Below are 16,433 nucleotides of genomic sequence, written 5' to 3' on the forward strand. Positions count from 1 at the left end.
AACCCTATTAAGGAAGATGATGTACATGTCCAGGAAGTACAGCGCACCCCAAACAGTATAAATCCCAACAGACCCACATTAAGACATATACTTGTCAAACTGTCCAATGCTCAAGACAAAGAGAAAATACTGAAAACTGCAAGAGAAAAGAGAACCATCACATACAAGGGAAGCTCAATATGATTAAGTGCTGGTTTCTCATTGGAAATCAGGGAGGCAAGAAGCCAGTGGTATGACATAGTTAAGGTACTAAAAGAAAAAATTTCCAGGCAAGAATTCTCTATCCAGCAAAGTTGGCATTCAAAAAGGATGTAGAGTTCAAAATATTCACAAATAAGCAGAAATTAAAAGAGAGTATGTCAATAAGAAACCTCCCCTTCAAGAAATACTAAAGCGAGTTCTGCAGGCTTGAAAGGAAAAAGCAGGAAAGAATTAGAACAAAGTGTAAGAACAACTAAAAAGAAAAAAAGAAATAAAAACAACATATGACACACATAAAGCCAAAGAAAATATTGCTAATGTAAATAATTCCTTGAGAGGAATAACACTGAACGCTAATGGATTAAACTCATGAGTCAAGAGACACAGACTGGAAGAATGGATAAGGAAATATGACCTATCTATATGCTGTCTACAAAAACCCACCTTAGACCCAGGTTTTCAAGGAGGCTGAAAATGAATGGCTAGAAAACAATCTTACAAACAAACAATAAACAAATAAAAGGGCAGTGGGAGCTAAACTATTATCAGACAATACAGACTTTAAATGCAAAACTATTATAAGAGACAAAGATGGAGACTGTACATTAGTAAAAGGGGTAATCTGTCAAGGAGAAAGAATATTCATAAACATTTACACACCTAACCAGGGTGCCTCAAAATACATGAGGCAAACACTGGAAAAACTAAGTGGAGAAATAGATGCTCTACAATTATGGTGAGGGACTTTAATACACCATTATCACCATTAGACAGAACATCTCAACAGAGAACAAACAAAGAAACGAAGACTTTGAATAATACATTAGAGGATATGGACCTCATAGACACACACAGAACACTAAAACTAAATACAGCGGGATATACATTTTTCTTGAGCACACACAGATCATTCTCCAAGATAGACCACATGCTAGACCACTGAAAAATTCTCAATGAACTCAGAAAGATTGAAATTATATAAAGTAATTTCTCTGACCACAATGGAATAAAGCTGGAGATAGGTAAACGCCAGAGAACCAGATTAGGGACAAAGATGTGGAAGTTAAACAACACAATCTTAGACAAACAGTGGGTCAAGGAGGAAATTTCAAAAGAAATCAGTAACTACCTTGAAATGAATGAAAATGACAACACAACATATCAAAACCTATGGGATGCAGCAAAATCTGTACTGAGAGTGAAATTCATAGCCATTAATGCATATATCAAAAAAGATTACAGAGCTAAAATCAGAGACCTAACTGCACACCAGGAGGAATTAGAAAAATAACAACAATTAACCCCAAACGGAGTAGAAAGGAGAAAATAACAAAGATTAGAGCAGAACTAAATGAAATAGAAAATAAGATAGCACTAGAAAAAACAAAACCAAAAGACAGTTCTTCAAGATGATCAATAAAATTGACAAACTCTTAGTTAGACTAACAATGAAAAAAAGAGAGAAGATGCAAATATACAAAATAAGAAACAAGGAAGGGGATCTCACCATTGGCCCCACAGAAATAAAGAGTATCATAGGAGGATACTTTGAAAAATTATATGCCAACAAGAAAGAAAATTTAGAGAAAATGGACAAATTCCTAGAAACACACAGGCAGCCTACAATGATGAAAGATAGTATTGATAAACTTAACAGACCAATCACAAGTAAAGAGATAGAATCAGTGACCAAAAACATCCCAACTAAGAAGAGCCCAGGAACAGATGGCTCCACAGGTGAAACATTCTGGAAAGAACTAACACCAGTCCTGCTTAAACTCTTCCAAAAAACAGAGATAGAAGGAACATTGTCTAACTCATTCTATGATGCCAACGTTACCCTAATACCAAAGCCAAACAGAGATGCCACAAGAAAGGAAAATTACAGACCAATCTCTTTAATGAACCTAGATGCTAAAAGCCTCAACAAATACTTGCTAATCACATTCAGCAAAACATCAAATGAATTATACACCATGACCAAGTGGGTTTCAACCAGGGTATGCAAGGATGATTCAATATAAGAAAATCAATCAATATAATATACCACAAACAGATCAAAAGAAAAAAAGCATGTGGATATCTCTACAGATGCAGAAAAAGCATTTGACAAAATACAGTATACTTTCTTGATAAAAACACTGCAAAAGATATGAATAGATGGAAACTTTCTGAACATAATAAAGGGTATATATGAAAAACCTCAGCTAACATCATATATTATGATGAAATCCTAAAAGCTTTCCCACTAACTTTGGGAATAAGACAAGGATGCCCACTATCACCACTCCTATTAAACATTGTGTTAGAAGTATTTGATCGGGCACTGAGGAAAGAAAAAGATATAAAAGGTATCCAAATTGGAAAGGAAAAAGTAGAAATTTCACTATTTGCAGACGACATGATCCTATACATAGAAAGCCCTGAGAAGTCTACAACAAAGCTTCTAGAACTTATAAATGAGTTCAGTGAAGTTGCAGGTTATAAGACCAATGTGCAAAAATCAGTAGCATTTCTGTACACCAATAATGAGCAATCTGAGAAGGAAATCAAGAAAAAAAATACCATTTACAATAGTAAATTAAAAAATCAAATACTGAGGAATAAATTTAACTAAAGATACAAATGACTATACATGGAAAACTATACAACACTTTTAAAGGAAATCAAAGAAGACTTAAACAAATGGAAGAATATTTCCTGTTCATGGATCATTAAGATGTCTATGCTACCCAAACTAATTTACAGATTTAATACAATCACAATAAAAATCAAGGCAACATTTTTTACTGAACTGGAAAAACTAACTATGAGATATATTTGGAAGGGCAAGAGGTCCCAAATAGCCAAAGATATAAAAAGAAAAATGAAATCAGAGGGATCACACTACCATGAATATTTGAACATATTTATATACTTTATATGTATGCCTAGGTGGACTTCCTCCCATGTATCCCCCATCACTGACACCCCACACCAATGATCCTCCCCTGCCATAGTTCTAACCTTTCTTTGATCAAAAATTTCTTAAAAAACGAAGCCAAGAATATTGCCAAATTTAATTAATAGGAAAATGCAATAGTAATGATAGGTTTAACCATATGAAATAAGGTACATAATAGTTTAGAAAAATTAAAACTAAAATAAAGTAAAAATATTGGGGTATTAAAGAAAAAAAAATTTTTTTTTGACATTTTGCCTTTCATCCCTGTAATGTTTTCCTATATGTACAGTGTGGTTTTCTTCTTTAAAACATACTACAAAGCTACAGTGGTAACTGCATGGTATTGGCACAAGGATAGACATTCTGACCAATGAATCTGAATTGAGAATTCTGATATAGATCCTCACATACACAGTCATCAAATATTCGACAAGGCAATCAAGCCCACTCAACTGGGAGAGAAGAGTCTCTTCAACAAATGGTGCTTGTAGAACTGGATATCTGTATCCAAAGAATAAGAGAGGAAAATCATCTCACACCTTATACAAAAATCAACTCAAGATGGATCAAAGATCTAAATATAAGACCCAAGACCATGAAGACCTTGAAAGATAATGTAGGGAAGCATCTACAGGACCTTGTGATAGGAAATGGTTTCATGAACTTCACACCCAAAGCATGAGCAATTGAAGAAAAATTAGATAAATGGGACCTCCTCAAAATTAAAACCTTTTGCATCTCAAAGGAATTTATCAAGAAAGTGAAAAGACAGCCTAACCAATGGGAGAAAATATTTGGTAACCATATATTTGATAGGAGCCTAATATCCAGCATATATAAAGAAATCCTATATCTCAAAAATAAAAAGACAAACAACCAATTCAAAAAATGGACAAGGGATTTGAACAGATGCTTCTCCAAAGAAGAAATATAAATGGCTAAAAAGCACATGAAAAAATGCTCAACATCACTATCTATTAGGAGTCAAAACAAAACTACAATGAGTTAATATTGTATACCAATTAGACTGGTGGCCATTAAAAAAATCAAGGACTACAAGTGTTGGAGAGGATGTGGAGGAATGGAAACCCTCATCCACTGCTGGTGGGAATGGAGAATGGTGCAGCCATTGTGGAGGACCACTTGGCAGTTTCTCAAAAAACTAACTATAGATCTGCCACATGACCCAGCAATTCCACTGCTGGGTATATATGCAGAAGAACTGAGAAAGCAAGGACACAAACAGATATATGCACACCAATGTTCACAATGGTATTATTCACTATTACCAAAAGTTGGAATCAACCCAAATGCCCATCAACAGAAGAAAGGATAAACAAAATATGGTATATACAAACAATGGGATATTATTCAGCTGTAAGAAGGAATACAGTACTAACACATGGGATAACATGGATGAGTCTTGAGGACCTTATGTTGAGTGAAGAAAGGAAGGCATTAAAGGACAAATATTACATGACTTTTCTGATATGAATTCAGCAAATTGAGCCAAATCAGAGAGCTAAACTCTGGAAGATAGGTTTACAGGAAATAGAAAAGGAGAAGAAGGTTGTGAGCCAATGCCCATAAGGGCGAAATTTATGATAGGGTGGAAGTGTGTAGTTGTGCAGTGAAGGGATAGGACAGGGGTACAGGGATACTATTGGTTTGGGCAGTGGAAGCTTGAAAGGGGAATAGGGTGGGGACGATGGATTGGACGGTCCATGGAACTAGGGAAGGGTTGGGAGAGGGAGCAGGTAAACACTGGAGATTGGTGGGTACATAGTTGAAACTACAATGTTGAGAAAACTCTTTTGGCAATATGACAAAGAAGGTTTACTGGTTTAGGATGTTGGATAGTGGGGGCATTTGGGACAGGGCGCACCTGGGCAGTATTCTAGAGAATGTGCATATGATAATTTTGTCATAGTGTATTGTATTAGTGTGGGGAGACCCACAAAATGAGTGAGAAGGAGTTGGACTTTCATACTGGGGAGGCCCAATATGGTCTCAAACAGAGGGGAGAGTGTCTCTTGAGAACATAGGCAGTTCCTAATAGGGAAGGAGGGACTAGTGTGTCAAGCCCTCAGCGTTGTTACATCTATGAATCTTGTCTTTCAAGAAGTGAAGGCTGGTGGTTCCTATGGGTCCCCAGGGGAGGGGGAGGGAGGAATAGAATAGATGTAACAGGGGGTATTTAGGGAGTAATGGAAGTATTCCGCATGATCTTGCAGTGATGGATACAGACCACATTAAATTTCATCAAAAATTTATAAAAGCATATGGTCTAAAATGTAAACCATGATGTAAAGCACTGACCATGGTTAGTAGCTATGTTTCAATATTTGCACAGTTAGTAACTATGTTTCAATATTTGTACATCAGTAGTAACAAATGTACCTACCATCCACATGTAAAAAGGTTATTAATAGGGAAGGGGAAAGAGGGGAAGGATGTTGGGTATATGGGAGTCCCCTATATTCTGTATGTGACTTTACTGTGACCTAAAACTTTTTTGAAGACAAAATGGAAAAATGTAAGACACTGCAGAAGAAACAGAAGAAAACCACACTGTACATATAGGAAAACATTACAGGGATGAAAGACGAAATGTCAAAAAAAATTTTTTTTTAAATATTTTTCATTTTCTTTAATACCCCAATATTTTTACTTTATTTTAGTTTTAATTTTTCTAAACTATTATGTACCTTATTTCAAATGGTTAAACCTATCATTATTATTGCATTTTCCTATTAATTAAATTTGGCAATATTCTTGGCTTCGTTTTTTAAGAAATTTTTGATCAAAGAAAGGTTAGAACTATGGCAGGGGAGGATCATTGGTGTGGGGTGTCAGTGATGGGGGATACATGGGAGGAAGTCCACCTAGGCATACATATAAAGTATATAAATATGTTCAAATATTCATGGTGCATTGTCATAGTAGGTAGAAATTCACATAACAACCAAAAGAGTATTGAATTCCTATCCTGGGGAACTCTGCCACATTATTTAATGGAACAGCAACAATCCCCCAAGTACAGGGGCAATGACTACTAAAGAAGGATGGTCCATTGATGAACCCTTGATATTGACAACTATGCTTATGAGCCTTTTGCTCTTGAATTTGCAACTTAGCAACTTGGTACTGTAGGGAGCCTAAGAGTTACCTCCTGAGAGCTTCCAAGTTGCTCAAATATGGCCTCTCTTTAAGCCAAACTCAGCATATAAATGCATTACCTTCCCCCCAGCATGGGACATGACTCCCAGGGATGAGCCTTCCTGGCACCAAGGGATTACTACCAAGCACGGCTGGTGATGCAACTGGAAAAAGACCTTGAATAAAAGGGGGAAATGGTGAGGATGAATGAGTTTATATGGCTAAGAGACTTTAAAGTGAGTCGGGAGTTCATCATAGAGGTAACATTTATGCATTTCTCAGCAGGATCCCATAGACAGCCAAAGTAGATGCTACCCCAAATAGTAGGGTTCCTGATGGCTCTGGAGACACCTAGGTCCTACAGCCATGGCAGACAGCTCCAGAGTTTAGTGCTTTGCCAGTGGGCCCTACTTTGGAGTTTGTGCACCCGAGTATGACAGAGTTGGACTCAGATGTGACTTCTTTACACATGATTCTTCTGTCCCTTTTATTTGAACCTATAGTTGGTGCTGGAGTTGGTAGGTGTATGTTCAAGAGACTTGGATCTCTGGGCTGTCCATGTGCCAGCTGGGCCCTGAGTCTTAGCAGAGTTGCAACACCTACTTTTCAGTTCACTGGGCTCACCCAGGACAAACAACAAGGAAGTGAGGATGGACAGACAAACACCACACAAAGGAAGTGACAGAGTCTACAACTGCAAGCAAGAGAGTCCCATCCATCAGCCAATATGGGATCAAAGCCCCCTCTCAATTAGAGGGGGAGTGGGCATCACCATCTCAGAATCCTCAAGATTGGAGAATAAATATGAATTAGAGTAGACTTATTGGTATTCTACTACAGACTTATTGTGATTCTAGCAATGGAAGAAATTATATCTTTGATGTGGAGACTGTGGCCACTGAAGGTGCTGAAATCAAGGAGTGGGTAAAAGATGTGCAATGTGGGGGCATTTTCAGGACTTGGAATTGACCTGAATGACATTGCAATGACAGATACAGATCACTATATATATTATATCATTATACAGATCTATATCTTCTTGAAGATATAGAATTGGTGGGAGAGAGTGTAAACTACAGTGTAAACTATAACTCATGCTTAGTGGCAATGCTCCAAAATGTGTTCATTAATTGTAATAAATGTACACACTAATGAAAGAAGTTATTAATGTGGGGAAACGTGGGAGGTGCAGGGAGTGGGACACATGGGAATCCCTTATATTTTTTAATGTAACATTTTATGTAGTCTAAGTATCTTTTAAAAATAAATAAAATATATATTTTTAAAAAAGAATGAATGTGGACCCCTATCTCACACCATACACAAAATTAACTCAAAATGGATGAAAGAACTAATGCAAAACTATAAAATTCCTAGAGAAATGTAGGAAAGCATCTTCAGGAACTTGTGATAGGCAATGTTTTCTTAGATTTTACCCGAAAAGCATGAGCAACAAAAGAAAAAAAAATAGATCTGTGAAATTTCATAAAAATTTAAAACTTTTGTGCATCAGTCTTCATCATGAAAAAGGACAACCTACAGAATGGGAGAAAATGAAATCCTACAACTCAACAACAAATGGACAAATAATCCAGTTTTAAAATGTGTAAAAGACTTCAATAGGCTTTTCTCCAAAGAAGTTATACAAGTGGCCAATAACCACATTAAAAGATGCTCAACATTATTAGCCATTAGGGAAACATAAATCATAAATTTAACGAGATACCATTTCACACCCAAAAGAATGGCTACTATTTTTAAAATGGAAATTAACAAGTTTGGAGAGGATTTTGAGGACCAGGAATACTTGTTCATTTTGATAAAATGGTGTAGGCTTTGTGGAAAACAGTTTGGCAGTTTCTCAGATACTGCCATATGACCTTGTCATCCCACTTCTTGGTATATACCCAAAAGAACTGAAAGCAGGAACTCAGACAGATATTTACACACTGATATTTGAAGTGGTATTATGTACAATTGTCAAAAGAGGGAAGCAACAGATGAATGGATAAACAAAATGCAGCATATATACACCATGGAACATTATTCAGTTGTAAAAAGGAATGAAGTTCTGAGACATGTGACAACTTGTATGAACCTTGAAGATATCATGCTGAGTACAATAAGCCAGACACAAAAGGACAAATATTATATGACTATACTGATATGAAATAACTAGAATATGCAAATTCATAGTCAGAAGCCAGAATACAGTTTGCCAGGGGCTCAGGTAGGGGTAGGGAATGGGGAGTTAATGCTTAATTGGTAGAGTTTGGGGTGATAGAAAAGTTTTGGTTATGGACAGTGGTAATGGCAGCACAACACTATGAATGTAATTAACACCGATGAATTACATATTTGAATATCATTCCAAGGGGAAATTTTAGGTTGCATATATGTTACTAGAATAAAAAAACCATAGGATTGTATCACACAGCAAACCCTAATATAAACTGTGGACTATAATTAATAGTATAATTATAATAATATTATTTCATCAATTGTAACAAAGTTACCACACAAATGTAAAGTGTCAATAATAGGTAAAACTGTAGGTATGAGGTGGGAGAACTCAATTTTTTTGCATGAAAAAATGGAAACCTCAATTTTTTAAAAAATAAATAAATTGACAAAAAGGTTAAAAATAATAAAAATAGTTCACAAAAAAAGTGACAGAGTTGAAAGGAGAAATCAATAATAGTTTGAGACTCCCATTGAACAAGTAATAAAAAATTTTTAAAAATATAACAGGTAAAACAAGTATTCATCAAAACAAGCAGATACTCAGCTGAGATCTAGAAAACCTGAACATTAGCAACTAAGTTAATCTAATTAGCACTTATAAAATAATCAACAAAGCAGAATACACATTCTTTTCAAGAGTACATAGAATATTTACCAGGATGGACAAATAATATTCACAACCAGGTAGTATTTATCCTGGGAATGCAGGAAAAATCAAAGTAATTTAATATGTTAATAGACTAAAGAAGAAAAAGTACATAATTTTAATAGATGCAGAAAAAAAATTTCAAGTACCATTTATGATAGCATTCACCCTCAAAAATATAAAATAAAACAAGTATAAATCTAACTAAACATATGGAAGATCTATATGCTCAGAACCATGAAATAATGATGAACAAAATCAAAGAAGATAAAAATAACTGGAAAAATAAATTGTATTCATGGGTAGGAAAATTCAATATTGCTAAGATATTAACTCTCTCTAAAGTGATCTATGGAATCAAACTTCCAGCAGGATTTTTAGTGGCTATCAGTAAGCTTCTTCTGAAATTTATAACTATAATGGGCTATTATAGCCTAAACACTTTTGAAATAGAAGAACAACGTTTGAGGATTCACAGTACCCATATTTTTGGACTACTGCAAAACTAAAGAAATCAAGAAATTAAGAGTATTGGTGAGGGGATAGACATACAGATCAAAGGCAACGAAAACAGAGTCCCAAAATAGATCCCCATGGCAATTAATATTTGACAAAGGTACAAAGGCAATTCAATGGAGAAAGGATAGTCTTTATAACAAATGGTGCTAAATTATTTGGAAGTTTATATGAAAAAAAAAAAAAACTACACTTCACATCTCATAAAAAACTGACTGAATATAAATTGGAAAACTATGAAACCCCTAGAAGAAAACATAGAATATTTATGGCCTTGAGTTAGGCAAAAAGATTCTTAGATACGATACTAAAACCTTGATCCACAAAATAATTTGAAAAATTAGACTCCATCAAAATTAAAAACTTTTGTGGTGTACAAGATACTGTTAAGAGAATGGAAAGACAAGTCACAGGCTGGAGAAATTATTTGCAAATCACATATCTGATAATAGATTTGTATCCAGATATAAAAAATTCTTAAAACTTAATAAAATTCAATTAAAAATGTGCAAAATAATTGAACAGACATTTCATCAAAGAATATGCAGAGATGGCAAATAAACACATGAAATGAAATATCATCAGACATTAGAGAAATGCATATTGAAACCACTACCTGACATCATAATATACTTATTAGAATGGTTAAGATGAAGACTGCTGAAAATACCAAGTGCTAAGGGGAATTCAGAACAACTGGAACTCTCATACCTTGTTGGAGGGAATGGAAAATGGAACAGCCACTTTGGAAAATAATTTGGCCGTTTCTTATAAAGTTAAACATACACTTACCATATGACCCAGCAATCTTACTCCTAGGTATTCACCCAAGTGAAGAGAAAACTCATGTTCACACAAATACTTGCATGTGACATTTTATAGAAGTTTTACTCATAAAAACCAAACCAACAAACAACACAAATATCCTTCAACTGGTAAATGGATTTTAAAGAAACTTGGTACATCCATGCAAAATATATAACTTAACATTAAAAGGGAACACATTTTCTAAACATTCAACAAACATGGATCACAAATGCATTTTGCTAAATGAAAGAAGCCTGACTCCTTTCCTCCTAACCTCTGACAGGAGATAGCAGCAGTCTCCCTGAGACAACCAAATGATAGCTGTCTGCCAGAATGTGGTCCTGAGTGTGGAGGACAGGCTCTCATACAGCGCCAGGTCTTGACGAAGGTCCTCTGCAACCAGGTCTTAAAACCCTTCCTAGAGGATTCCAGGTACCAAAACCTGCTGCCCTTTTCTGTGGGGTACAACCCTGCTGCTGTTCAGTGACAAGCCCAAGGTCAAGGAGATGGTGTGAGTCTTGAGGGGTGGGACTTTCCTGCCACTGCCAGGTGGCTGCATTGATGACACCATCCTCAGCAGGCAGGTCACAAACCCATTTTGGTAAATGAAAGAAGCCAGACCCCAAAAGCTACATATTATATGATCCCATATGTACGACGTTCTGGAAAAGGCAAAATAATAGAAATGGAGAACAGATGAATGGTTGTCAAGGATCAGGAGTGGGTGGAGGTTGACTACAAAGGGACAGTGCAAGGGAATTTTTTGATTGCTGGAACTGGTCCGTATCTAGGTTGTTGTAATGGATACACAACATTTGTACAAACTCATACAACTGTACGTCATAAATGAATTTTACTACAAATAAAATATAGAGTAGATAAACAAAAATTTTAAAAGAAACCCAATGAAATAACTGATAGTCTTGCAAAAGACCACTAGTTAGACAGTTGCTGGGAAACAGGGTATTTTTAGTGATATAGGATCACCTCACAGATGATATGCTAGCAGCAAAGGGAAAAAATGTACCTTTACAATGGAAAGATTTGGCCATAACAATCTTGAACACAACATTCAAACTTGGCAGTATTATTAGTGGGAAAACCTGACATCATGTGCCTCCCAGTATGATGAAATATGAAGAACCTCACATCACTTATGACATAGTCTTCCTAAAAATGGTTAGCCTTAATTTAATTAAACCCTCAAATATAAGTGTCAGTATACAGGAAATACAGGGAATAGAGGAACAAATTAAATGACACCATGAAGAAATAATTGGAGAAGTTGTGGGATTTCTATAATTCAGCAGGACTGGTCTCCCAGAAAAAAAAAAAAATCAACTATCATGAAATAAAAGGTGGGATGTGGGACTGTATGAAAAAAAGACATAACAACCAACTACAATACAGGAACCTTGGAAAACTGGCTATACATTTTTTTTTTTTTGGCAATTGGGGAATTTTGTGTTTGGACTAGATATTAGGTGTTATTAGGGAATTAACTGATCTTCTTTGATGTGGGTATTGTGGATTAGTAGCAGAATGTCCCTAATTCTTAGTGGACATATGCTTAACTATTTAGAGACAAAATAATGTGACATCTGCTGCCTACTTTCAAAGGGTTTTGAAAAATATTGACTTTGTTAAAATAAAAGGTGAGAGTTGGTGAAAATAAATCAGTAAAAACTCCATAGCTTTTAGTGTAGCAGCTTTACACTACATTAGAAATTAACTGCATACTCATAAAGAGATGCCAGATTTTTCCAAGCCAAGCAACTAGTTAGGAGGCAGAAGCAAAACCCTTGGCTTCAATGTAATCCCCAAAACATTCCTTTCACCAATAGGTCTCTGATGAATAAAAAAAACTTCAAAATAAAAATGACAATTCTTACTTCACTGTAATGTTTTGAGGCTGTAATTGTTTGAAATAACAGTGGTAGAAATTTTTAGGTTATTTCTACTGCTATTTAGTGAGCTGTCTCTTGTAAATTATTTTAACTTTTTTTTAAGAATATGATTTTAAAATATCCAAATCATATACAGATTACCTTCTGAAATCTCTGAAGGTAATATGTGACTGATTTTTCCCCCTGTTATTCAATGCCATTTATTTTTTCAGCAGGAAACAGTATTAACTACTTATAGTAACCTAATAATAAACCTATTCTTTATTAAACAGTCACAAAAATCTACACTAACCTATTTTCTGATTGATGAAAATGTAAAAGCCATCCTCTGTGGATATACTCAAGTCTCCAAAATTGCTTCACAATCACCAGGCCCAAGAGAGGACTTTTCATCTATGGAACTGCCATATTGATGCCTATGAGAGACAAGGTCAAAATCTTTATAAAAGCCATACTTCCTTCTTACTACCTGTGTCTTACTGATAGAGACATATAAGAAAACTTAAAAAATAAAACTACAAAAGGTAAGCTTGTCTTCTTGGATTTCCTTTCACAACTATATTTAACATAGCAGATTTTCTATGCCCCACATTCAAATATTCTACCTGCATAACTGGTTTTTGCCCTCTGATTTTTTTTTAATCCCCCCCTGTGGCTTTTTTTTTTGCACGCTGTCCATTCTGTGTCCATTTACTGTGCATTCTTCTGTGTCTGTATTTATTTTTATTTATTTCCTCTCCCCCCGCTTGTGGCTTGCTTGCTATCTGCTCTCCATGTCCATTGCTGTGCTCTTCCGCGCTTTTTGCTTATCTCCCTTTTTGTTATGTCACCTTGCTGAGTCGGCTGTCCACGGTGCTTGCGGGCCAGGTGGCACTCCGCAGCGTGTGGACGAGCCTGCCTTCACAAGGAGGCCCTGGGACGCGAACCCAGGGCCTCCCATATGGTAGACAGGAGCCCAACTGATTGAGCCACAGCCGCTTCCCTGCCCTCTGATTTTTGATCACTCTTTAATTATTTTTGAAGATTACATTTTTAATTATTTTTAGACTATACATTTTCTTAACAGAAGGTAATAATTGGATATTTCCCCAAAAAATATAGGTCTAAATTTTTTCTATCATACCATGACCTTGGGTCTTGGGGCTCTATTTATAGTCAGCCTAGAATAGGATAGAGTTTGTAAGAAGCCCATGCTGAGTAGCCTTGCCCTGCTCTACTGTCCCAGAATATTTCATGTCTATTCCAGTAGTAATTAAACCTCTGTGTGCATAGGAATAACCATGAAAACTTGTTAAAATAGAGGCTCTGGAGCTCCACTCCCATATTTTGAAATTTCATTGGTAAGGCATGCTTCTAGTGATTATGAGATTGCTGGTCCACAGACTTTACTCGCATAGTGGTTACAAAAATGGCCCCAATTCTCTACCCCTTCCTCTATTGACGGCCTTCACTTATGACTTTTCAGCTCTTCCCATTAAGAAATAGAATCTATTTGCCCATCCCTTGAATCTGGGCTGGTTTTGGAACTTGCTTTGGCAACAGCATGAGGTGGAAATGACAACGTGCCACAGCAAGTTCTGCTAATTTCCACACTGTCTCTTGGAATCCTGCCATTGCTGCCTTATGAACCAGCCTGAATTAGCCTGCTGGACAGTGAGCCGAGTGTGGCCCAGTCCCCTCCATAGCCTTGTACAATAGTTAGCTGGGCATGTAAATTAGGCCATCCTAGAGCAGCCAGTCCCCGCTGACTACTCACTGACTACAAACACATTAGGGTAGCCAGAATCAGCCAAGCCTGCCCAGACCAGCAGAACCACCCAGCTTACCTACAGACTCATGAACAAGAAAAAATGTTTAATGTTTAAAGCTATGAGTTTTTGGTCGATTTGTTACACAGTAATAGGAAACTGATATACTATAGTTCTGATACTCCTCACTTTGGCAAATACTGTTTCATTTCTTCCTTTCCACTTTTCCTGCTACCTTCATAATTTAGGCTTTCATTATTTCCAGCTCAGACTATTGCAATAGTCTTCCAATACCACTCCCCATCTTCTTGTCCTCTCCCATGTCCATTCACACTGCTGCTGCTAAGACTGTATTCCTTAAAGTCAGAAACCGTGTTGTCAGAACTTACGTATTCTCACTGTCTCGTGTGTCTAGTGTAATATTTGGTATCCAAACATGCTCCACCTTGTTTGCAGAATGACTGCTGCCAGAGTCATTAAACACAGCTCTGATCACATCGCAGTCCCATGCAGAATCCTACTGGCATTTACACCATAGACCAAATCCGTTTTCCACTTGGACTGTCTGTGTTCAGGCCCCAGCCTGGCTTCCTAGTCTTCTTCCCCTTCTTTAATTCCCTGTTCAAAAGGGAGTGTTGGCTGAACATGCGCCTTACTTCTGTTGTCTATGCTGACACTCAAATTTCTGCCTAGCATGACCTTCCACACCTCCACAGATTTTCTTCATTCTTAAAGGTCCAACTCAAATGCTACCTTCTCTGTTGATGCTCTCTCTTGACCATTTTAGAAAAGAAAAAGCCACCCCGTCTAATTGCCTCCAGCACTTAGCCTGACCTCTCTCCAGGACCTGATACTATGGTTACCTTACTTTGAATTATCTCTGCTCTTCAAAAGATGATGAACTTTTTGAGGGCAGTCCATCTTTTTTTACAACTTTGTATTCCTCATTGTACCTGGCACAGTATGTGGAATATAATGAGACCTTAATAAATGCTTGTTGAATGAATAGATGATTTTTAGTCACTATTAAAACAACAATAAAAACAATAATCATCAAACTCATAAGCCAAACCCAGAACAAAGATGGCAGAATGAATACAGTGTTTCAAATTGATATAGATCAGTTTGTACAAGAATCGTTGGTCTATCCATGTGCCAGTTGAGCCCTGAATTTCAGCAGAGTTGCAACATGTACTCTGCAGTTCATTGGACTCACCCAGGACAACTAACAAGAAGATGATGATGGACAATGCCCATTGCAAGGAACAGAGAGTATCTGCAACTGCAAGCATGATAGTTCCATCCATCTGCCCCATGGGATCTATGCTCCCTCTCAATTAGAAGCAGAGTGGGCATCACCATCCCCAAATCCTCAAAATTGGGGAATGAACAATGAACTAAAGTAGACTTATTATTCTCCTACAGACTTATTACTGTAGCAATGGAAGAACTCTTACCATTGATATAAAGGCAGTGGCCACCAGAGGTTCTAAAGGATAGGAGAGGGAAGAATAGGTATAACACAGGGGCATTTTGGAGACACTGGAATTGTCCTGCATGATACTGCAGTGACTGATACAGGCTGCTGTATATTTTGTCATAACTTACAAAATTGTGTGGGACCAAGTGTAAACTATAATGTATACAATATAATGTATAATGTCCATGGTTAGTAGCAATGCTTCAATACATGTTCATCAGTTGTAGCAAATGTACCACACTAATGAAGGATGTTGTTAATGTAGGAAAGTGTGCAAGAGGGAGGGAGTGGGGAATATGGGAATCCCTTATATTTGTATGTAACATTTATGCAATCAAAAGTTTCTTTAAAAACAAAAACAAAAAATTGAAAAAAAAATTGAAATTTCTAGGTTCTGCTACCAGTAGGTGTGGGGTAGAATGCTGAATTTGAATTCTCATCACGTATCCATGTGACTATGAGGGAGATGGTTTGCGGGCAGCACATTGATATATGGTGACACAGAATCTGTTTCACAGATATGAAGTCCAATGTAAACCCCCCTTGGTCATACACCTCAGGTTTGTTTGTTTGCTAGTTTCACGAAGCACTGGATGCAGCAGGAATATAAAAAGAACCGCGTTAACAATGCATGCACGGTCTGCCACCTTATTACTGTAGGTTGCTAGAAATATGGCATCACACCCCATTCTTTGTAATCACAATCTGCACACATTTTTCATCTACAGACCCTTTTTATAAACTCTTTAAAGTTTAATTTGCTACAAAATAGTCCTTTTTC

General features: G+C 36.6%; 1 protein-coding gene across 1 annotated transcript in view; it reads right to left on the bottom strand.

Moving 5' to 3' along the window:
• Positions 1 to 16,433, bottom strand: part of RHBDD1 (rhomboid domain containing 1) — a 164,275-nt gene that overhangs the window by 61,072 nt on the left and 86,770 nt on the right. The gene's annotated exons all lie outside the window — the stretch shown is intronic.

This window comes from Dasypus novemcinctus, chromosome 7 (assembly GCF_030445035.2).
Source record: "Dasypus novemcinctus isolate mDasNov1 chromosome 7, mDasNov1.1.hap2, whole genome shotgun sequence".
In the NCBI taxonomy this organism is placed as follows: Eukaryota; Metazoa; Chordata; class Mammalia; order Cingulata; family Dasypodidae; genus Dasypus; species Dasypus novemcinctus.